Consider the following 24,662-nt stretch of genomic DNA (forward strand, 5'->3'; position numbering starts at 1 on the left):
CCGCCAGCCTGTTTATTTACGCATCCTGTTTACTCTAGAAACTAATGTAATTGCTCCCTTCAGCAGGCGAGTATACAATCTTAATTCCAGCTTGTTGCTTTTGGTGTGCATTTTGACATTCCTATGGTGTTCGCTCTTTTCTTTATGTTTACATTCTGCGTCTGATTAACAATTTACTCAGTCACTAACTATGTGCGTGGACTGTTAATATAATTTGTGTTTTTGCTCCCTACATATCTATGTCAAGGTTATACTTTGAGTTGTATTCCCTTCTCCAGTTGTCAATGGTTCCTTTTGTGATGTCAGTGAGTAATTTTCACGTTCAAAATCAATAACTTTGTTTAGTGTCCATTGTTGCGAATCTCAGTGCCGCCAGATATATTCATTAGAACACCTGAGAATTGTTCTGCTGGAGCAGTGCTGCAGCTGATTACGGGCAGGAAGCATTGCCTTGGTGTTTGACAGCGATAACAAAAAGATACTATCTCGTGGTCCTATGTGACAAAACAGTTTTTCAGGCAGGGTTGTATAACCCGCAGCATGCAAAGACTTGGACAGTTCCGAGGGGATGTTTCCAGACCTAACCTAATATGGTAATGAAAGCATACTGCCCAAGTGACTAGCACTGCATAGAGCGTTAAGAATTGTTGTGGAAGCATCCTTGTAATGAATTACGAACCATATAAGTAAGTTCACACCAGTGCACAGGACAGAGTTGTGAATTTCACACCTGTCAACACCTGCTTTCTTTGGAATTGGAATTATCACATTCTTCTTGAAGTCTGAGGGTATTTCGCCTGTCTCATACTCTTGCTCACCAGATGGTAGAGTTTTGTCAGAGCTGGCTCTCCCAAGGCTGTCAGTAGTGCTGATGGACCTTGTTTCGACTCAGGTCTTTCGGTGCTCTGTCAAACTCTTCGCACAGTATTATATCTCACATTTCATCTTCATCTACATCCTCTTCCATTTCCATAATATTGTCTTCAAGTACATCACCCTTGTATTGAACCTCTATATACTCCTTCACCTTTCTGCTTTCCCTACTTTGCTTAGAACTGGGTTTCCATCTGAGCTTTTGATATTCATGCAAGTGGTTCTCTTTTCTTCAAAAGTCTTTTTAGTTTGCCTGTAGGCAGTATCTATCTTACCCCTAGTGAGATATGCCTCTATATCCTTACATTTGTCCTCTAGCATCCATGCTTAGCCATTTTGCACTTCCTGTCCATCTCATTTTGAGACGTTTGTATTTGCTTTTGCCTGCTTCATTTACTGCATTTTTATATTTTCTCCTTTCATCAATTAAATTCAATATATCTTCTGTTACCCAATTATTTCTACTAGCCCTCGTCTTTTTACCTACTTTATCCTCTGCTGCCTTCACTATTTTATCCCTTAAAGCTACCCATTCTTTTACTGCTGTATCTTTTTCCCCAATTCCTGTCAATTGCAATTAAGTTATGCTGTTTGGAAAATTCTACCAGGCGGCTTCCTCTTTCATTTCTTACCCCCATTCCATACTCATCTACTACATTTCCTTCTCTTCCTTTTCCTACTATCGAATTCCAGTCACCCATGACTATTAAATTTTTGTCTCCCTTCACTATCTGAATAATTTCTTTTATTTCATCATACATTTCATCAATCTCTTCGTCATCTCCGGAGCTAGTTGGCATCTAAACTTGTACTACTGTGGTGGGCGTGGGCTTCGTGTCTATCTTGGCCATAATAATGCGTCCACTATGCTGTTTGTAGTAGCTTACCCGCACTCCTATTTTTTATTCATTATTAAACCTACTCCAGCATTACCCCTATTTGATTTTGTGTTTATAGCCCTGTATTCACCTGACCAGAAGTTCCTCCTGCCACCAAACTTCACTAATTCCCACTATATCGAACTTAAACCTATCCATTTTCGTTTTTAAATTTCCTAACCTACCTGCTCCGATCCGTAGAAAGTATTCTCCTGATAACGACGTCCTCCTGAGTAGTCCCCGCCCGGAGATCCGAAGTGGGACTATTTTACCTCGAGAATAGTTTACCCAAGAGGACTCCTTCATCATTTAACCATACAGTAAAGCTGCATGCCCTCGGGGAGAATTACGCAAGAGTTTCAGCCGTTCGTGGTACCAGCACAGCAAGGCCTTTTTGGTTAGTGTTACAACGCCAGATCAGTCAATCATCCAGACTGTTGCCCCTGCAACTACTGAAAAGGTTGCTACCCCTCTTCAGGAACCACACGTTTGTCTAGCCTCTCAACAGATACCCCTCTGTTGTGGTTGCACTTACGGTACGGCTATCTGTATCGCTGACCGCACGCAAGCATCCCCACCAATGGCGAGGTCCATGGTTCATGGGTGGGGGAGGGTTCCTATGTAGGCCGCTTTATTTTTGAAATAATCGCTACTTCATTATTCAGCTACCAGATAACTGGGCGTTTTCAAGCTCTCTCTCTTACTTGCCTCACAGTAGAAAATTATAAGCACGTAGCATCATATGAGGGGTGTTCACTAAGTGACGGAACATACTGTTTTCCTAGGACAATTCCTGCTTAAAAATGCCGAACTTGTAGTGGGACGTTGGGGAATATTTGGGCCCCTGTAGTTTCCTGAAGTTCTGATAGGTGGTGAACAAAAGCACGGCAAGTCACTGGGCGAAACACCTGTCATCACCCCAACAAGTTCGCACGAACCTATCTGATGGGTGCCGGCCGCACACAGCTTTATTCGTGCATTGTTGGTATGTGCGGACATTCCATTCGATGCAGGGCCCACAAGAAAGACAGACACTGGCGCGTACGTCAGAGCACGTTAAACTACAGATCTTGCGAGTACCAGCTGTCGTCTCTGGCGGAGAACAAGTAATTATTTCAGAGGAATTTAATGATTCTTAACTGCGTATCTAAATGCGTACAAGTTCTCCAGAGCACACGACAAAATTAAGACCTTTAGTTGGTATCTTTTCAATAAGATATTGATCTCCCGTGGGTCTTCCACGGAGCCGAGCAGTCGCGAAATGTGACTGACAAGCCAACTAGAGTGACATTCAAGTTCGTTTCAGGGCCTGTATATGTCGTTAGCCCCGCATTCGATGTGGTCGACGTATCACAATTAAACATTCAGCTGCAGCAAAACTCCAGCGTCGACCAGTGGAGTGGTACAATGCGGCCACTTAGACCTTCGCAGTACGGCAGCGTAAGGCCGTAGCATTATTATGTTGAAAAATAGGGTTTTGTAGCCAGAAGCGTGGGGAATAATATGGTGTACAGGAGTCCTCAATAAAGCGGCCTGCTTTCAGAAAAATATGTGTTATATTACTTATTGAATGCCTCTCGTACAATCCACATATCTGTGTGGAGGAAGCGACGTGCGATGGCATCCTTAATAATGGTTTCTCACTACCGTGGTAGTTACAGCCTCAACTGTGTCAGAAGACAAGTACATAACCCATCAGTAAAAAGTTCCGTGGCTGAATTAATAAAAAATAGAGGAACGTTAAGATGGTGGTTTTAATGTTTCAGGTGTTCTAAATAATGTGCTCTAATTGATACAAGGGTCATACAACCATGTGAATCTGTCTGAAAAGTTCTCCTTTGGGGTTCTGTTCACCTCGCGTGTCGCTTTGGTTGAATGTCGTTTACGTCGTCAAAGCGTTGACCCTTCAAGGGAGTTTTTGTATTTTGCCGTTTTGTGGTAGTGTCGTACCGACAACACCATGCCTCGTCAACCGTGATGATTTTTTCAGAAAATAATTGTCCGCGTTTCGCATTTCAGTCAGGTTATGCAGGCGTCCTAGAGTCTTTGTTCTTAGGTTGGAAGTTAAGCTGTGCGGGACAAACTTTGATTACATTCTCCTTTTCTTCAGAGAATTGCGGAGAATGTCTTGAGCACTTGGTTTACAGGTGTTGCTCAATACAATTTGCGGCATAACAATGTTGATACATTACGGCTGCATTTCCGCTACTTAAAACCACTTGCCCACAACTGACTGGTCGAACGCAAATTTGTATTTTCCAGTTGTTAGTTCGAGCTGTCACCGTAGTTATTGCGCTAACGTCGCTAATACGCCAGAAACACGGTATTTCTCGACGGACGATTTATGACCTGCATAACATTCTCATATTTACGTATGGACTTCATGTCTGAGAAGTTATGGCCGTAACCACCAAGATTTTGAGAAACTATTATTAAGGATGCCATCACACGTTGGTTCCTCCTCGAAGCTGTGTGCAATATACGATACTATATTCTTACAATTTATAGTGTGACGAAATTAACAGAGGCAGCTTGAAAATGACCAAGGGAGATAATAGATAAATCATGAAATAAAGTGACAGTTTCAAAACAGCCTGCACAAGAAAATGTATCTCTCAAGAAATCCACCATTGGGGAGTGGGGACAAAACGTGAATCGTACGCTCGTCAAAAGCTGATGGCGGACACCACAGTTTCCAAAACCCTCTAAACGCTCCAATAATTTATTGTACGTCCAGGCCGTTCTGGCAGTCAGCTTCTTCTTTTTCTGCTTCTTTCTACACGTATTAGGCATTTGCCTGTTACGCCCACTTCATTGAAGTTGTCGACCTTCCTCTATTTTCCTCGGTCTTCCTAAATTTCTATCCACTGGATAGTAATTTATCATCAAGTTCGTATTCCGTCGTCTTCCATTCTTGTGAGACGGTCCTTCTAGTAGTTTCTGTATTACTCTTTGTTGTCTGAACTATCAGAAACACATAAAATTCCCAGTTTTTTCATGGAGAACAGCAATATATACTAGCGAAACGATAGCGGCTTTTCGATTTTGATATTATTTTTTTTACTATTTTACGAAGGTGTTACTTTTGAGTACCGTCTGGTCCTCCAGTACAGCAACTTTCTGGAGTAACGAATCCAAATGTATTAGAATGCAATAAGGCTACAAATCAGTGAACGTTAGAAAGGTAAATACACAGTTACTAAATGGAACTCAGCAAAAATGTTTTTATTTACATTACAGCAGAGAAATACTCCACAAAACAAAGATTATGAGCTTCGTTCATATTGAACATTTCTGATACTACGTACATCAAATTTTCCATTGTTTACTGCAAAAGTGACCAAATTAACACCCCTCTTTCCTAATTTTACATTCTTTGCTACTAATTTCTTCCTTTTGTTGCAAGTATTGATTTCTTTCAGAAGCTGGCTTGTACCCGTTGGATTGATATCCTTTGCATTCATCAGTGCCATCAATCCCTGAGCAACATTTCTCCTGAACTTCAGAAGTCGAATCTTTCTATACAGTACACAGTACAGTTCATAAGCAGATACAAGTATCTTTTGCGCCTTCTTCGCAGCCCATAAGCAAATCTGCGTCTGTCTGCGTGGGTCACAAATACCATATTACAACTGTGACCCTTTACTACAAAAGAGCACTAAATGTTGAAATTAATGTCGTCCTCCTGCTTTCTGAAAACAGATGTTACTTCTTCTGTCTTATGGTAATAGGAAGCCAGACATACAATTTTGTTGTCTTTCAACACAGTACTCCAATTCCAAACTTCCTATAATGAAAGTCATCTAATTTCAGTTTCTTAGTAGGTGAAAGTCCTGATAGGAAACTTTCCCTATTTATCCTCATTATGCCACAAACAACAATTTTCTCTACTTTTGCCATCCGGGCAAAAGAAAGTAAGTAAAAAAGTTATTGAAGTCCTATGTTCTGTTTTTGCTTCAAAACTTCTTTCAAAAACCTAAAACTACCCTAACACAAAATCTTAAAATTCGGTCTTCAAAGCTTCAGTTCTCACTGGAAAAAAATCATAATGTAGCCTGACAGGCCTGCAGCACGTTATAGCCCGTAATCGCGTTGTACAAGCTTCGCTGTGTTGTCTTGTTTCACAAAGTTTCTTCCTTTCAAGAATATAATTGAGATCTCAAGTAAGCAGTCATTTACCCCTTATTTTTCACAATTCTCTACAGTTTCAAGTAAACTGATTTCGAGATCCACTGGCGCATGTTCTGTCTAAACTCTTTCAACAACTGCATCTAAATCTAAAACTTTATCTAAAGTCTCGTCAAAACCTAAACCTGCAGGATTATTAGAATCATTTGCATCAGTACCATCATCTTTATTATCCCATACTTTCGTAACATCATTATGACCTGGCAAATATTGCAGAAAAGCTGCAACAATTCCGTTTGTGTTAGTATTGTCAATGCCCAAAAAGCGTTAATTCTGCGTGAAACAACATTTACAGCACTGAAAACCGTGTTAAGATTAAAAGGAGCCTGACCGTTATGCAACTAGATCGACAAAGTTACCAAAATCGCAAAAATATCAAATAAAGGGTCAAAATACCCTTGTGTGGCAGTACATGCAAAATGCGTATACGGCCAGACGGTACTTTAAAGTATCATACAGTTTTCGGCTTATTTCGTAAATAAAAACTACAGACTTAATAAAAGAGCAGCACAAAAAGAAAATAGGACCTAACCTTTGTCATAACTATGCTAGTAAACGCTTGGTTGGTACTGACATCGTTTAACTTCAGCAGAGTTTCCTTTCTTACTTTACTTTTGAGGGTTCTACCGATTGTTCCGTTAATGTTAAATCTATCTACTTTCTTTCTTTTGTATGTCCAATGCTTTCATGAATGAGAAACTATTTCCTAATAAGTTGAAGTTCTGCTTCCTGATTATTTGCTATTATTTTGTTTGGAATTGGATTATGGGCTCTGGCGAAGTTTTGTTTTCTTTGAAGATAGTAACAGATTACATAAATTAGATGTTGTGGATGACATATGAGCAGCTGTCTGGAGTGTTCTACGGGCATCTGCAATCGGAATTTGATCATCAGCAAGATGTCATAGAATAATTACTTTCGTTGGAGCATAAATATAAAACTTGATATACTTATCCATTACCTCAGCATGTACCTAAAATATATATTAAAAGAATCAGGGAATTTCTGCATTCTTGTCTTACTACCAAATTTGTTCTGGTTTAGATTTTCTGTTTCCTGGACTGACGATTCCTCTTTTGTTCCTTATCACCTTTAGCTTTTCTTTACTTACTTTACTGAAACCTTTAACATTGTCTCCGAATGATACACGTGCTTTTCTTTACTTACTTTACTGAAACCTTTAACATTGTCTCTGAATGATACACGTGCTTCTCTATTGAAATTCCTGTGATTCTGAATGATTTGTTCAATGACAAATGTACTGTGTGTGCACGGTCTTCCCTTCCTAAAATAGGTCTTTTAGCAGAACATTTTCAAGAATTACTGTTAGACTCTATCTTACTATTTCAAAGAGTATTTTAGTTTTCACCATTCCTTTTGTCTGCTTTCTTGTAAATGGGTGTTACTGTACCTAATTACCAGTACTTTTCAATTCTCTTATTTGTCCAGCATTTTTAATATAATTGAAAAATGTGGATTTCAGTGTGGGAGATGCATATTTAATTATATCTGTGTTCTTTCTTTCTTTCGCTTACGTCATAGTCCCGCAGCGATCGCAGGGTCGGCGTGGTTACAACGGATTTGGCAGTGTTAGTGTCAGGGATGGCCGGATGCCCTTCCTGCCTCCACCCTGTACCCCCCAGGGCGGAATCAGTGTACCCCAATTGTCTGAATCTAGTGCAAATCGTGAAATAATGTGGACGTGTTCCAGATGTCTGCGACGCGTGTAACTGAGGCGGAACGTGAGGACCAGCCTGGTATTCACCTAGCAGGATGTGGAAAACCGCCTAAAAACCACACCCAGGCTGGCCGGCACACCGGCCCGCGTCGTTAATCCGCTGGGCGGATTCGATCCAGGGCCGGCGCGCATACCCGAGTCCAGGAAGCAGCGCGCTAGCGTGCTCGGCTACCCTGACGGGTTTAATTATATCTGTGTTAGCTGCCCAATACTTTTCTATTTTTCATTGCATGTTCTAATTCCTCCAATTTTGTGCTGTCTGCTGTTCTCTCTTCCTCTTCTCTGTGCACGTAACTTTCGTGTATACTATTATTTATATCCTGTTGTCCTGGTCCACCCATTTTCTCTCACTTAATATTTATCAGTTCTATTCTTTCTCTTGGATTTCTTCAAAAATGGTTCAAATGGCTCTGAGCACCATGGGACTTAACATCTAATGTCATCAGTCCCCTAGAACTTATAACTACTTAAACCTAACAAACCTAAGGACAGCACACAACACCCAGTCTTCACGAGGCAGAGAAAATCCCTGACCCCGCCGGGAATCGAATCCGGAAACCCTGGCGTGGGAAGCGAGAACGCTACCGCACGAACACGAGCTGCGGACCAGATTTCTTCTCTTTTATCACACAGCTTATTCAGTATCTCTCCACAAATGTGGTTTATGGTATTTTGCCTTAGAAAATGTTTTCCATTTTTTATTCTCATGGTTTTTAGAAGGCTTGCTGTTCGTCCATCTTCAGGAGCTGAATATAGATATTCCGATGGGTCATTTCCTACTCCCACTAACAGCCCTTTCTTGCTGGAATTCCATATTTCCAATAGGCGCTGAAAACACCTCCTGTCATGCGAAAGTCACATGCCTTTAACGTAGCCCATCACATCCAGGATGAAGAAATACTTTCTTCCGCCGAATACAATAAACTGACTCTGCCAGACGCAATGAGAATACCAGCATGGCTAGAAATGATGTGAGTGATCGTACTGTGTTCGAAATTTCGCCTCATTCCACGTATAGCTTGGCGAATTGTTGTAATTTCTGACCCATCCCCATAGTTTATGTAAGAAAGTGTATAATATTGGATGAAAAATACTACAGAAACGAGAGACCTTACTATTATCGGGTTATGTGTAGTCACTGTGAAAGTGAAGAAATATGACGTTAGACGGTATTACTTTTCCGAGAAGCGCAGATGTGAGAGAATAAGGGAAAGGTGAACGACCTTGGTCGGTACACTAGAAGTAGTAACAGTCTAAGACGGACGGATTGTGTCGGTGGTTGGAGAGGAAATAAAAATGGGCCTGAAGGTGCAGCGGGGCTTTTATGAGGCGGCCTTGTATTCTCTGGCCAGTGCTCAGCGCGTTACTTACTGGGGGGACGTCACCACCGCAGGGGCTTCCTTTTATTCGCGTCCTTGCCGGCAGTCCGTTGCCGTGGACACACAGGACCACTTGATCCGCCATTACGAGGCGGCCACTCTTAACGGCTGCGACCGTGGGAGGAGCCCAGCGACTCTCTTTCAGGCTGCTGGCGGTTTTACGATCCTCGCAGCCTCGCAGCCGACACTGTGCCCTGGCGAGGTCAGTGACCATAGAGATTACCTTTAGCGTGAATGCCCGCAGCTGATTGTTCGCTGCCGAATGACGTCGAAAGACCTCTTACAACTGGTAAGTCACTCAAGCCTTCAAATACGCGTAGGTAATGAGTTGTGCTACTGACATCACTGTCAGAAATACGGTAGGGAAGCGCGGGGAGGGGGGGGGGGGGACAAGCGGTAACTGTTTACAATGTATCCCCGTTCTGTAGAGGTAGTCGGGAAGAACAATTTGATGTGGGACCCTTGTGATCTATCAAGTTAGGAAACTGTCTCAAACTGGCCAACAAAAACCATCCAAGCTACAGCTCATGAACTCACGCGAGTTTCTCAGTATTCTCTCCCTGTTCGCGCAAACTATTAATCCTTTACAAGAAATGAATAGGACTTTATTTGTAAATAATTTAGCGTAGTGTAATTTTGTACTTCGATACATTATCGTTAGAGGCCGCGCTTTTCTGAATTATTCAAGAGAAACATACAAAAGTTGCCTCAACCCCCACCTCGTCCCCATACTTATCCTATATCGGGCAGGATTTTTAGTATGTTAGTGACAGAACTCCCTCCTACCAATGTATAAAAATTCACGACTACATGCAATAATTCCCATATTCGCCACATTTTGGCATTCAGTGACTGGGTCATTACACCACCGCCTTAGTCAGATATTAATTTAAACATGTAAGCCGTTGCTTGCTTTAATCATAGATGCTAAATATCATTATGCTTACACAAAGAAAAGTATTTTTTGACTAACCCTCAAATCGTGAGCTACACCCTTAAGTTTTATATATGAAATTACTGAATTTACTCATGGCACTTTTGTTGCTTATGCCTCCGGTCACTTTCAGAACGCAAATTAATAATCAAATTAGTTAATTTAATAACAATGAATCTTAGATTCCTAGTTTACCGCTGTAGTGGATAGTTGAGGTAATATGAATGAGAATTATGGCGCATTTATGTTTCCAAAATAATGACATGTTTAATTGATCCTTTTGTAACTACAACTAGCTGATAAAGTTTACAGAAAAATGATAAACACAAGTCAGAAAAAGAATGGTGTTTGATTGGCAAAGCATACTTTGGGATGGAAGCTGTGCAACTTCTCCCCTGAACTAATCCTCTTTACAACGCAATCTGTTTTTATTTACATGAATACACTGTGATGCCTAACCTAATTCACATGGACTCAACTATGATCGAGTACAGCACAAACTATGGTTCACCTGAGAACATGGAGCTGTTAATATCCTTAACAACCCTACCCCAGTGCAGCAGTATTTTACCGTTTCACCTGGATTCAGGCGGCACCAGAAAATGACGCTCTGTGGGCGGAGGGTGGTGGGCTGCACCAGCTGTAATGTTGTAACCCGCCCACAAAACTTTAGAAAATATATGGTCTGGTGTTCTGATTACCAGAACGTCGGTAACTTCCCTGTCAGTGCCCTGAAATCCCGATAGATTTCAGTGTGAGCTGCACCCGTTCGCTGATCTGGTCAGACAAATTTGACTCATAGACACGACAATCTGTGCTGGAATTGTCAAACGTCAGATTGCCGACTCAGGGCAAAAAAGTTCATCCTCGTGTTGTTGTTGTTATTGTGGTCTTCAGTCCTGAGACTGGTTTGATGCAGCTCTCCATGCTTCTTCATCTCCCAGTACTTACTGCAACCCACATCCTTTTGAATCTGCTTAGTGTATTCATCTCTTGGTCTCCCTCTACGATTTTTACCCTCCACGCTGCCCTCCAATGCTAAATTTGTGATCCCTTGATGCCTCAGAACATGTCCTACTAACCGGTCCCTTCTTTTTGTCAAGTTGTGCCACATACTCCTCATCTCCCCAATTCTATTCAATACTTCATCATTAGTTATGTGATCTACCCATCGAATCTTCAGCATTCTTCTGTAGCACCACAATTCGAAAGCTTCTATTCTCTTCTTGTCCAAACTATTTATCGTCCATGTTTCACTTCCATACATGGCTACACTCCATACAAATACTTTCAGAAACGACTTCGTGACACTTAAATCTATACTCGATGTTAACAAATTTCTCTTCTTCAGAAACGCTTTCCTTGCCATTGCCAGTCTACATTTTATATCTTCTCTACTTCGACCATCATCAGTTACCTTGCTCCCCAAAAAGCAAAACTCCTTTACTACTTTAAGTGCCTCACTTCCTAATCTAATTCCCTCAGCATCACCCGACTTAATTCGACTACATTCCATTATCCTCGTTTTGCTTTTGTTGATGTTCATCTTATATCCTCCTTTCAAGACACTGTCCATTCCGTTCAACTGCTTTTCCAAGTCCTTTGCCGTCTCCGACAGAATTACAATATAATCGGCGAACCTCAAAGTTTTTATTCCTTCCCCATGGATTTTAATACCTACTCCGAATTTTTCTTTTGTTTCCTTTACTGCTTGCTTAATATATAGATTGAATAACATCGGGGAGAGGCTACAACCCCGTCTCAGTCCCTACCCAACCACTGCTTCCCTCTCATGTCCCTCGACTCTTATAACTGCCATCTGGTTTCTGTACAAATTGTAAATACCCTTTCGCTCTCTGTATTTTACCCCTGCCACCTTCAGAATTTGAAAGAGAGTATTCCATTCAACATTGTCAAAAGCTTTCTCTAAGTCTACAAATGCTAGAAACGTAGGTTTGCCTTTCCTTAATCTTTCTTCTAAAATAAGTCGTAAGGTCAGTATTGCCTCACGTGCCTGTAAGGAATTCGCGTTAGTATTTTGCAGCTGTGACTTATTAAACTGATTGTTCGGTAATTTTCACATCTGTCAACACCTGCTTTCTTTGGGATTGGAATTATTATATTCTTCTTGAGGTCTGAGGGTATTTCTCCTGTCTCATACATCTTGCTCACCAGATGGTAGAGTTTCGCCAGGGCTGGCTCTCCCAAGGCCTTCAGTAGTTCTAATGGAATGTTGTCTACTCCCGAGGCCTTGTTTCGACTCAGGTCTTTCAGTGCTTTGTCAAACTCATCACGCATTATCGTAACTCCCATTTCATCTTCATCTACATTTTATTTATTTATTTATTTATTTATTTATTGTTCCGTGGGACCACATTTAGGAAAAGTTTCCATGGTCATGGAACGAGTCAATACATGAAATTATAAAACGATTGTAGAAACAGATTAAATGAAATATAAGAAACATATTCAGGCGACAAGTCGTTAGTTTAGATAAAGAAAATCAAGAATGTAACACTGGAATTTGCTTAATTTTTTAGCTCTTCCAGGAGCTCCTCGACAGAATAGAAGGAGTGAGCCATGAGGAAACTCTTCAGTTTAGACTTAAAAGTGTTTGGGCTACTGCTAAGATTTTTGAGTTCTTGTGGTAGCTTATTGAAAATGGATGCAGCAGAATACTGCACTCCTTTCTGCACAAGAGTCAAGGAAGTGCATTCCACATGCAGATTTGATTTCTGCCTAGTATTAACTGAGTGAAAGCTGATAACTCTTGGGAATAAGCTAATATTGCTAACAACAAACGACATTAAAGAAAATACATACTGTGAGGGCAATGTCAAAATTCCCAGACTATTGAGTAGGGGTCGACAAGAGGTTTTCGAACTTACACCATACATAGCTCGAACAGCCCGTTTTTGAGCCAAAAATACCCTTTTTGAATCAGAAAAATTACCCCAAAAAATAATACCATATGGCATAAGCGTATGAAAATATGCGAAGTATACTACTTTTCGTGTTGAAATGTCACTTATTTCAGATTCTGTTCTAATGGTAAATAAAGCGGCATTTAGTTTCTGAACAAGATCCTGAACATGGGCTTTCCACAACAGCTTACTATCTATCCGTACGCCTAGGAACTTAAACTGTTCCGTCTCGCTTATAACATGCCCATTCTGTCTGATTAAAATGTCAGTTCTTGTTGAATTGTGGGTTAGAAACTGTAAAAACTGAGTCTTACTGTGATTTAGCATCAAATTATTTTCCACAAGCCACGAACTTATATCACGAACTACATTATTTGATAATGTTTCAATATTACACACAAGATCCTTCACTACCAAGGTGGTGTCATCAGCAAACAGAAATATTTTTGAATCACCTGTAATACTAGAAGGCATATCATTTACATAAATAAGAAACAGCAGTGGCCCCAGCACCGACCCTTGGGGAACGCCCCATTTAACAGTGCCCCATTGGGACTGAACATCATTACCACTCTCAATATTGCGGAGGATTACCTTCTGCTTTCTGTTCTTAAAGTAGGAGGCGAACCAATTGTAAGCTACTCCCCTTACTCCATAATGTTCCAACTTCTGCAGTAATATTTTGTGGTCAACACAGTCAAAAGCCTTCGTTAAATCAAAGAAAACACCTAACGTTCGCAACCTTTTATTTAATCCGTCCAAAACCTCACAGAGAAAAGAGACTATAGCATTTTCAGTTGTTAAGCCATTTCTAAAACCAAACTGTACATTTGACAGCAAATTATGTGAATTTAAATGCTGCAGTACCCTTGTATATACAACCCTCTCGATAACTTCAGCAAACACCGATGGCATAGAAATAGGTCTATAATTGTCAACATTATCCCTGTCTCCTTTTTTATAAAGTGGCTTCACTACCGAGTACTTTAATCGGTCAGGAAACCGACCACTCCTAAAGGAAAAGTTACAGATATGGCTAAGTACTGAGCTAACATACGTGGAACAATACTTCAGTATTCTGCTAGATACCCCGTCATATCCATGAGAGTTCTTGGTCTTTAGTGATTTAATTATTAACTCAATCTCCCTCTTGTCAGTATCGTGGAGGAGCATTTCAGGTAACAGTCTCGGAACACTTTTTTCTAAGAGCGCTATATGATTCCCTGTTGGGACTATATTTGTATTTAGTTCACCTGCTATATTCAGAAAGTGGTTATTAAATACTGTACATATATGCGACTTATCAGTAATACGGACATCTCCACTACGCACTGATTCTATATTCTCGACCTGTCTCTGCAGACCAGCCACTTTCTTTACGACTGACCATATGGTTTTAATTTTATCCTGAGACTTAGCTATTCTATCTGCATACCACATACTTTTTGCCTTCCTAATAACTTTTTTAAGCACCTTACAATACTGTTTATAATGGGCTGCTGCATTTAGATTTTGACTGTTTCTAACGTTTCCATTTCCATAATATTGTCCTCAAGTACATCGCCCTTGTATAGGCCCTCTATATATTCCTTCCACCTTTGTGCTTTCCCTTCTTTGCTTAGAACTGGGTTTCCATCTGAGCTCTTGATATTCATACAAGTGGTTCTCTTTCCTCCAAAGGTCTCTTTAATTTTCCTGTAGGCAATGTCTATCTTACCCCTAGTGAGATAAGCCTCTACATCCTTACATTTGTCCTCTAGCCATCCCTGCTTCGCCATTCTGCACTTCCTGTCGATCTCATTTTTGAGACGTTTGTATTCTCTTTGCCAGCTTCATTTAATGCATTTTTATATTCTCTCCTTTCATCAATTAAATTCAATATTTCTTCTGTTACCCAAGGAGTTCTACTACCCCTCGTCTTTTTACCTACTTGATCCTCTGTTGCCTTCACTATTTCATTCCTCAGAGCTACCCATTCTTCTTCTACTATACTTCTTTCCCCCATTCCTGTCAATTGTTCCCTTATGCTCTCCCTGAAACTCTGTACAACCTCTGGTTCTTTCAGTTTATCCAGGTCCCATCTCCTTAAATCCCCACCTTTTTGCAGTTTCTTCAGTTTTAATCTACAGTTCATAAACAATAGATTGTGGTCAGTCCACATCTGCCCCTGGAAATGTCTTACAATTTAAAACTTGGTTCCTAAATCTCTGTCTTACCATTATATAATCTATCTGATACCTTCTAGTATCTCCAGGATTCTTCCATGTATACATCCTCGTAACACACAATATTTCCGAGGTGATATGCAGTTGCACTGTCGGTGCAGTTAGAAACTGCCACTGGCTCTTAGCGAAAAACAAGATACAGACCGCAAGTCCCACCCACTAGGTAAAGACTTGAAGGGTTCTCCACCAGGGGAGGACCAGAAGACGAAGAATCACAACTACGTTCCACCAAGCCTCAGTACAGGAGCTGAATCAGCAAAAACGAAACCGCCCCCAATCGAACTATCATCTACTCGTTGGATCTCCCCTCTTGACTGTCCGTTGGGCCTTGTAGCCAATCCAGACAGAGCATGGTGTTCCCACACTGGGGGAGAAAGCCTCCACTTTGCATATCCTGAAAGTAGCCAATAACTGATTCCAAATCTCTCTTGTCTGAAAAAAGGAAGTTTTAGACTAGGGATGTGTCATTAGTGCAGTAAGCATGGCCATGTTTGAAAAAAAAAACTGCCTATATGGGACTGCAGTTCCTGATTTTTGGAGAGATCCAATCATTCCAGGCTGACCATTCCCAGTTTCAGGCTAATAAGCTTCCCAGACAGTCGTGCCCATGATATTATACACTAATTTTGTTTTTTTTTCGCTTGACAAGTGAACTGACGACTTTCTGGTATCAGGGGAATTACAGTCTTGCCTCCACTTTGTCCATATCATCTCAGCTTCTAACATGAGACGGCACAGAGTTTTATGACTTTCCCACAATTTGCACAAAGGCTCAGTTTATAGCAGTCCGTGTTAAATTAGTTCCTCCACCCACTTTCCACCAACTAGCTGCCTTCGTGACAGACTGCCGCCTGGCCCAGCTGAAGTGGTGGCTTCCTGTCCAACCCCTAAGCAGAATGAAGAGAGTGGCAGAAGTCCCTCTGCAGGTACAATCCACTGAGTGCTGATTCCCAGAATCACTCACACAGCTGGGTCACTGCACTCAGAATTTATGGCCCCTCAGTCCATCTCTCTCTCCCTGTTCTCCTTTGTCTCCACTACAGCCCCTTGTGTTCAAGTTCTCTACACGTTCTGCCCACAATTTCCTCGTGTAAAAAAGTCATAAACCATGCATAGCAAATGAACAGCAAGATCATAACCTAAAAAATGAACGTTAATCTGACTGGCAATGTCGTTAATGTGATAGCGGGCCGTTCCACCACTCAAACTTGTCTATAAGGGCAAAGAAAGTAAAAAAGTATTTTTAAACATAAAACAAAAACTAATTGCATATACAATTTGATGTAGAGTTAACCATTACAAACACAAAACAATTTAATTTTTTTGTTGTTACAATTCACAAAACTGTGGGGTACATTTTACAGAAACGTCAGTTTTATAATTTGTAAAGGCACGAATTAAGCTGGTAGCACAATAGCCCAGTCAACGAAAAACGAAAAATTCCGAATAAGTGCATGTAGGACTTGGGCACTGAAGTTTCCATACAATGTAACTCTGGATACACACTTTTCGTCCATTCTGGGGAGCGAGAATTTTGACGATTATTGCTCTATAGGTATCGGTAGTGGCAAGATATGAAAATACGTGACACAAATGGCTGTATCATCTGATTGCATTGACGTAGAAGCTTAAATTTTGTGCAGGGCCAACAGATCGTAGACTTTAGTATGTGACAGAAATTCAGCTTAATACATTTACCTGTTCCTGAGAAGAGGTTGCCGTAACAGGCGCAGTGACAGGCAGTTGGATAACATGCCAAAAAAATTTATTTTGTATGATACTATTACAAATTAACTATTGTCCGATTTTTCCTTTACCTCTGCAGTAAAACCTTACTTCATGTTAAACTTCATGCTTCTAGATATACGGGAATTACTCTATAGGTTTTGATTATCAAAGTACGTGACATAAATGTCTATATCTTTTGACTGTGCTCATGTAGAAGCATAAATTTTCTATACCAGCAAAGTACATAGATTCAAGGGAATGACATAAATTTCAACTTCATATGTCCACTCGTTCCTGAGAAAACACATTTTTTACAGTCGGATAGACAAACAGACAGGCAGACATACGGACAACAAAGTGACCCCATGAAAGATCCGTTTTTACCGACTGAGGTATGGAACCCTAAAAAGTTGAACATGGGAAGTGAGTCGTGCAGTCGTCAATTTTCGTATAGTGGTAGGAGTGAGTGCTATGACCAATGTACTCTAACTCCTGACCAGTAGGGGTGAGTTCGAAGATCACTTTTGTAGGTATTGCATTAATAATTCAAAAACCGCAGCTGCTTGAGAAAACGTATCCCCGTACAAAATTAATCTAAATTAAATTTCCTGCAAAATAGGTCCTATTCATTTCTTCTCTAGCATTAACAGTTTACTCGAAGAGAACGAAGGAATATTGAAAATCTCGCTCGACGCGCTTGCACTGCAAAAATGGTTCAAATGACTCTGAGTGCTATAGGACTTAACTTCTGAGGTCATCAGTCCCCTAGACTTCGAACTACTTAAACCTAACTAACTTAAGGACAGTACACACATCCATGCCCGAGGCAGGATTCGAACCTGCGACCGTAGGAGCAGCGCGGTTCCGGACTTAAAAGGCTAGAACCGCTCGCCCACAACGGCCGGCCGCTTGCATTGCAGCTCAGGTGGTTTTTGTAGGAAAATTTGAGGTAGTTTCCGACTTGATAGCCTACAAGTATCCAGTGTGAAATTGTTCGTCTAGACATCCTTTACACCACTGCGATACTTTTTAAGCATCGTGTAAACTTATGGCCACTAAACCAGAAGCTACGTGAAAACGGCACGCGACGAACGTCAAATTAGTATGAACTGTATTACATGCTTGGGGATACAGGTGATGTGGACATCGGCACAGCCGCACAATGTACGTAGGAGTAATCCCATCTATATCCTGCGTATAAGGAAAGATTACGCAGCGGTTTCCTCATGTAGACATCGTTCTTGAATGTTGTTTTTTCGTAAGAAGATCATGTTGTGTATCATGTAAGTGGGAGAAACGTCGAACAACACTTGCCGAGGTTTGACGGCGACAGGACAGTGGTGCATCTAGCTTGCGGTTTACCGTTCTGCTCTAATGGGTTGAGATATGACGAGTGTTGCGCAAATATGGAGTCGATGGGTGCCATGCACGACTCTAGAGGCAACTACCGCCCAAAAGGGCAGATGTATTGCACACTCGGCCGTGCAGGATCTCGCAATCATGTTATGTACCCTGAATCAGGAAATATGGATGTTTGCAGCAGGACAAGACTGGAATGAGGTGAGGCACCGCTCTGTCTTTTAGATGTACGGTATCGGGATGGACACATTGGGTTGTTGATGCTCTGAGAAGATCTAACATCGCTGTTTGGATTCATCATCGCCGGCCCAGCTCCTATCGTGATGATATGGAGGGCCAATCGCTAGATAAGCCAGTTACCTATGGTTCCCATAACTGGTGATTTTGACACGAAATGTTCTGTTTCCAGCGTGTTACGGGAGCTGTCTATGCCCTATATACGTGATCTCCACAGCATTACCTTCCAAAAAAATTACGGAAGACTTTGATGTCCGTACTACGTAACACGGAGGCTGTTGACTGTAGCCGTGGCCAGTACGTTGTACATATCTAAAATTCGATCAAAAGTATCTAGACGCCTATTGCTTCCCATTAATATGGTGTGTGTCCACCATTCGCCTTTATAACGGCCTGGACTCTGATGAGGCCCCCTTAATGAGGCGCCAGAATGGTGGAGAAATGGCAACCCATCCTTCCTCAAGATCAAGCAACAAGGTAAGGGAATGATGCAGGCTGGGAACTGAAGTCACCATTCTAACCCATTCCAAAGCTGTTCGACTGGGTTTATATCAGGACCCTGGGCAGGCCACTCCATTTCAGCAATTTTACTGTCCTCAAACTATTGCCTCACAGACGTTGGTGTATGGCAGTGTGCATTTTCATGCTCATACAGTCATCGAGTCCGAACTGTTGCAGTACAGAAAGCTTCTGAATTTAGTATTTTCTTAATCACAGTAAAATGGCCATACCGTAAACCAGCGAAACAGGCCAAAGCCGTAACACCATTTCTCCTTTACTTCGCTATTATCAGTACATAGGGTGGCAGGTAATGTTCTCCAGGCATTCGCCAGGCTCAAACACTATCCACCGATTGCCGTGCAGTACATCATTGCAGATCACTCGCTTCCAGGCATTCACTGTCTGGTGATGTCGCTTGTTACATCGCCTCAAGCGTCCCTTAGCACGGACTACAGAAATGTATGACGTATGAGGGCTTGTTCGACCGTGGTATCGCATTCTTTTGAACTCTCTATGTACAATTAGTGTGCTAGGTGGAATTCTGGCAACACTTTGGTTCTCAAGAGTGATTCCTTCTACTGCTTTCATGCGACTTTTTAAGACCACACTCGGCGATGCTCGACGCTTCCTATCCATCAGTATACGACTGGCCAGTCTTCCTTCAGCTATGACTGTTCCTTTGCAGTCCACTTCACAGTCATATCATCAACAGTCGATTTGGATAGTTCTAGAAGTGTAGCGACCCAGCCTATTCAGGGCTGCAACGCATCAGGAGGGGTGAAGGGAGTAGCGCGTGAGAAGGTTGATTTACACCTGGGCGCACAATGGAACACGGGTAGGATTAACAATTTTTTATTTCCAGCAGCAATGTACACCGAGACGGCCGTCCTATAGGCCGCCCAACAAGCGAGTCAACACAGCCAGTTGCGCAATTCGCTGATGCCGACGGCGTCCGCTGCTCTGGATCGTAGGTGGCTGCTGCCGCAGCGCCATCTGGCCCGCGAACAGGCGAAGAAACCTGCGTGGTCAGCTCAGAGCCTCCGGAGTTTGGGCAGCTGTTCACCGAGACGCTTATTCGTCGTCCCCACATTGTGGGCTTGGATACGACAGCCGACATTAGATAATCATGCCAAGCGGCAGTGGTCCTGTCCCCCACTAGGGGTCGAACAGGACGCTTGACAAAGCGTTTTAACAGCCAGGAAATCGCGAGAGAGCGCGCCACCCAGCTGGACTGTAGACAGCTTGCAACTGTCATTCGATGGCCCGGAGAAGGCGGAGGCTGGCAGCGCACAAGCTTTTCGGGTCGGTGAAGTTTCCAAGTCCAGAACCTGCAACACTGTTTTGGGCCAGAATTTGGGAAGTGGACCAATGGGCAGACAGTCTGCAGATCTTCATCACCAAAGTGTTAGTTGCGGTTTTCCTGAAACATAACATAGCATCATTCTCTCTAATTCAAGACACAAACAGAATAGCGACGCGACTCAAGCCCTGAGCCTCTAGACTCGATTACTCACACACTTAGTGCTACACTTTTGACTTCTAACATAGTCTCCCTGGGGAGGGACGACTGGATTTGTTCTGTATTACTCATTCTCTCGTCCCAATCAGCTTTTCCTGGTTCACTGCAAGGCTCCGCATCGAGCCCCTGTTGCTAAGCTCTGTCACATTTACAACGTGCGAGCTTTCAGCAGCATGCAAGGGCTCGGAATTACCAGATGTTACTTCATTCTTGGTCACACCGTATTCAGGTGTTAGTTGCTCTATCTGCTTCGCCCTTGGGCGGCGTCGCAAATCCGTCCTGCTGGAATGTTTGACATAATGTCAAACAGTGCTGCCCAGTGGCTTACATGGCTAGCACATCGGGTCTAAATGCCGTCTATTCCGTGGCAGCGGCCGAGATAAGACATCAAAAAATTTCTACACGTGCCGAACTTTTTTGGGGTGCAGCAGAATGGTTGAAATATTCAGTGACTGATCCCCACGTTCGAATTCACTGAGTTCTCATGATAGACCCGTTGTGCTGTTACTGCTCTTTTACTGACAACGCCGTAGCACGTGCCTCCTTTTATACTGGAGGGTCTGCCTCTCATGTCATCTAGAGGTCAGTTTCGTATTACATAGGGGTGTCTGGATACATTGCATCAGATAGTGTATCTGACCCACTGGACCATCTGGTCACTGTGTGCAGAGAGATTTTCATGGCACCACTCGCCAGTCAACATTGATGAACTTTGGCGAAGTGTTGAAGCAACATACAATTATGTATCCATAACCGTCATCGGAGCTCAGTTCGTCTCTGTATATTTACAGTTAGAGATGGTGTACCTGCAGATCACCTACAAATTAATCACATACTCAAGACATTTCTCGTTTGTTCTTCAATCTCAGTTGCACACTTTTAATTGCATTATCACTCTGGAACGGTGAAGTGACAGGAAGGGCACTTGGCCGCTTCTTAAACTAACAACGCCAAGTCCGTTTATACCCACGCCCACCGTGCCCACAATAAAAAGCAGTAAGAAATCGCTTTTTGCTAACCTTACATGTGTTTCATTTTTAACGACCAGCAGTGCAATTCCACTGGCACTATATCGTATTCAGGATACGCCCTGTGGCATGAACGTAGCAGCAGTTTCTGAAAAAAATATACTTCTCGTAGGGAAATTTACAAGGCATAAATTCAGCCCATTGTTGAGTATGTTAACCTGTGTGTCGACGTAGAAGATAGGAAATCCTTGTTAAGTACTGAAGAAAAGGCAAATCGTTTGTGATTGACCGAAGGCGTGTACGGTCTGCGTGATCAGTTCTGGAAATGTAACGTCACATAAGCATCATGTGCGAAGTATATTGTGATTTATTTAGAAATTTTTGTTTAGCTCAAGAACAGGAACCAGAAAATAACGTAGTCGAAGTTTTCCTGGTGTGTAGTTACGGAACAATGCTGAAGATTAGGTGGGGTCATGCTAGTTGCGGAGTGTGAGGAAACTATTTACTATAAGGAGAAACAGGGTCATAGATAGTCAGTTAGGACATCAGGGAATAACTTCCATCAGGGCAGGGGGGAGGGGGAGGAGATCGTCTGTAGAAAGGGAAAAATTTAAGCGGAATACAGAGGTTGGTATGTACAGAAAAATACTTTAGGACGTTAGGTGTAGTTGGTTCTCTGAGGTGAGGACATTGGCACGGGAAAGAAAAACGTCAGGGACCACATCAAACTATCAGACTGGAAAAAAATCATGACGCTTAGTAATGAAAACAATGAAATGCCGGAAGTAGAATGAAAAGGCTCTTATAGATGAACCTGTATCAATAGAAATGTCTATAGGTCGAAGAATGTAATATAAAAGGAGCATGCACACGATTTACTGAAGATCTGCGGAGCAAGATTTTCTAAAACTAACAACGTTGCCGTTGTTTGCGAAATCCCCCGTCGCTACTAAAAACAGTTGGAAATGATGCTAGTTAGTTATCTGTCTAGATCTCTCCCCCAATGAACCACGCCAATTAAATTGTGCGCAACGGAGTTAATGAACGCTGATATTTGGCGCAGCAATGGATCAATGTGTAGGAGTAATCACATAGTTCCCTTAATTATACGCAGGGATGACTAGCTATGAAATGAAATTCAAGGATACGATAAATTCTCGAGTTTAGTAGCAGAAGCTGATCTCGTTAAAAGCATTTCCAAGCAACTGAGTAAAATTTACTCCAGATGGAACGACAATAACGAGAAACATATTAAATTTTAAGTCACTCAAGCCCGTGTCACGACAACAGGGACTGTATGCAAGCTTGGAATACAAGTAAAGCTGTTGGGGCGGTTGTGAAATAATTGACGGTTATTAAATTCATCGTAACCTATACCACTTGCGCTACCCATGAATCTCGTGGGACCCAGGAGTGGCTGGCGAAGTCTCCGCCTGGAGCGTCGTGACCGCATAGCGTCTCAGTAGTGTGTCTCTACCGAGGGTAAGGCGCGAAGTGACTCTGCCGCCAACAGAAGTCAAAGTGTCCCCTTCACACGCAGAGACTGGACTCGCTCTACTCAGAGCAAAAACCGAAGTGGCGTTAAAAATCCAAAGCGCATCGCTTCTGCGCAGCTTTCAGGTGTCTCAAGCTGCAATTGCCAATCATAAAATAACGGTTTTCTTACACGAATGAAAAAATGAAGTAGACGCCGCTGTGTTCCCACCGCAGTAAGAAAAATGCGGCCGTTCCAATCGAGTCTACTGGAACTTCTCTTTCCGAAGCTTGGGTCTTAAAGTTTTATGTCACAATCCTCCAACCAATCGAGACGTCTCATATTTAGCGCTTTCTGTGCGCTGCTTTCTAGGGTGGAAACATAAAAAGAGAAAAGAGAAGGGAAAAATTCTGTGCTACATTCCGACCATACGACCGAAGCGTTTAACTGTTTTCCCAGGACTTTTAGAAAGCTTTCGAGATCGTAGCCTGCCCTAGAAAGTTTTCTCTTAAAAGTGGCTCAAAAAACTCAAGGTACATTTTCATTCCACTAGGGAAACGTTTCGCAGACATTTTTAGGAGAAAAATGTTGCGGAGTGCCCGTGGCTGACAGTCTCTCCAAGGAGCCGATAGAATACAGCGCACAGCTATCTGCTAAACCCATCCTCTCCGTTCCTGAGTCCGACACCAGAGGCCGATGCAAAGCAGTGGGGGCTAGAACGGGTCTTCTGTCGGACTGCTCTTGCTGTTCTGCGACTAGTACAGCACACAGAAATCATCTTAGCCTATATCCAGTACATCCAATGGGATATCTACAGGTGTCTAGATGGAAGAAAAGCAAGAAATCGCCTACGCAATCGCTGTTGTCATATTGAGTTGAGAATAAACGTGCGTTTCCACAGTCTCCGGGATTCCGACTGACTCAATTTGGACTCCAATTTGCACATACTGATGTAGCCAATTTTCATAACAACGTATCGCTGAAAGGAAAAGAGGCAAGGCGTTCTGCTTTGATGCTCTTCGTCTTCTACTTTCAGCAAACTATAGAAAATCTGTCTCTTTCTGTAATGCAAGAAAATATCGCCAACCACATAGAAAAACCGTTGGATTTTAATCAGGCAAAGGAACCAGTGGGCTTTAGCTGTGGGTATACCACCAAAGACATATTCCTCCATTCTATAAATTCGCCACAATTTGCAGTAAGTACGAATTACCACTTTGCTAACGAAAACAGACAAAATTAGTTACGTAACATAAAACTCTCATAGTTCGCAGTTTATTGAACATAATATTTTCCTACTGTACTCATTAAAGCCGTTCTGTTATATACAACGCGACTCATCTTGCAATATAGAAAAGTAGCATTGCAATATACTACCGTAACAGTTCAAATTATGAAAGAAAATAAGTCCCTGTGGTTGGCTATTTGGGTCTTTACATAGCCTCAGCAAAAAACATCGTAGGCATGACTTTAATGATCGTACCATTGTTACCTCGACTACACGAGTATATCAAGATGGGCAGTAAGATAACGAGCGGCATCCCGACTCCACAGGAACCTACGAGTCGTCGACGCTTCTTCGAGGAAAGTGTTGTAATCCTTCTACTTCAGCCTCTGCAAAACTGCATTTAGTTAAGAGCGAGATATTGTCCTCCTTCAGCTCTTTATGTGAAATCACTTAAAATTTAATGAATTTTTTCCTAATTTAATCTGTAGGTTATGCTGACTCATTGTAGT

This window comes from Schistocerca serialis, unplaced genomic scaffold (assembly GCF_023864345.2).
Source record: "Schistocerca serialis cubense isolate TAMUIC-IGC-003099 unplaced genomic scaffold, iqSchSeri2.2 HiC_scaffold_1261, whole genome shotgun sequence".
Classification (NCBI taxonomy): Eukaryota; Metazoa; Arthropoda; class Insecta; order Orthoptera; family Acrididae; genus Schistocerca; species Schistocerca serialis.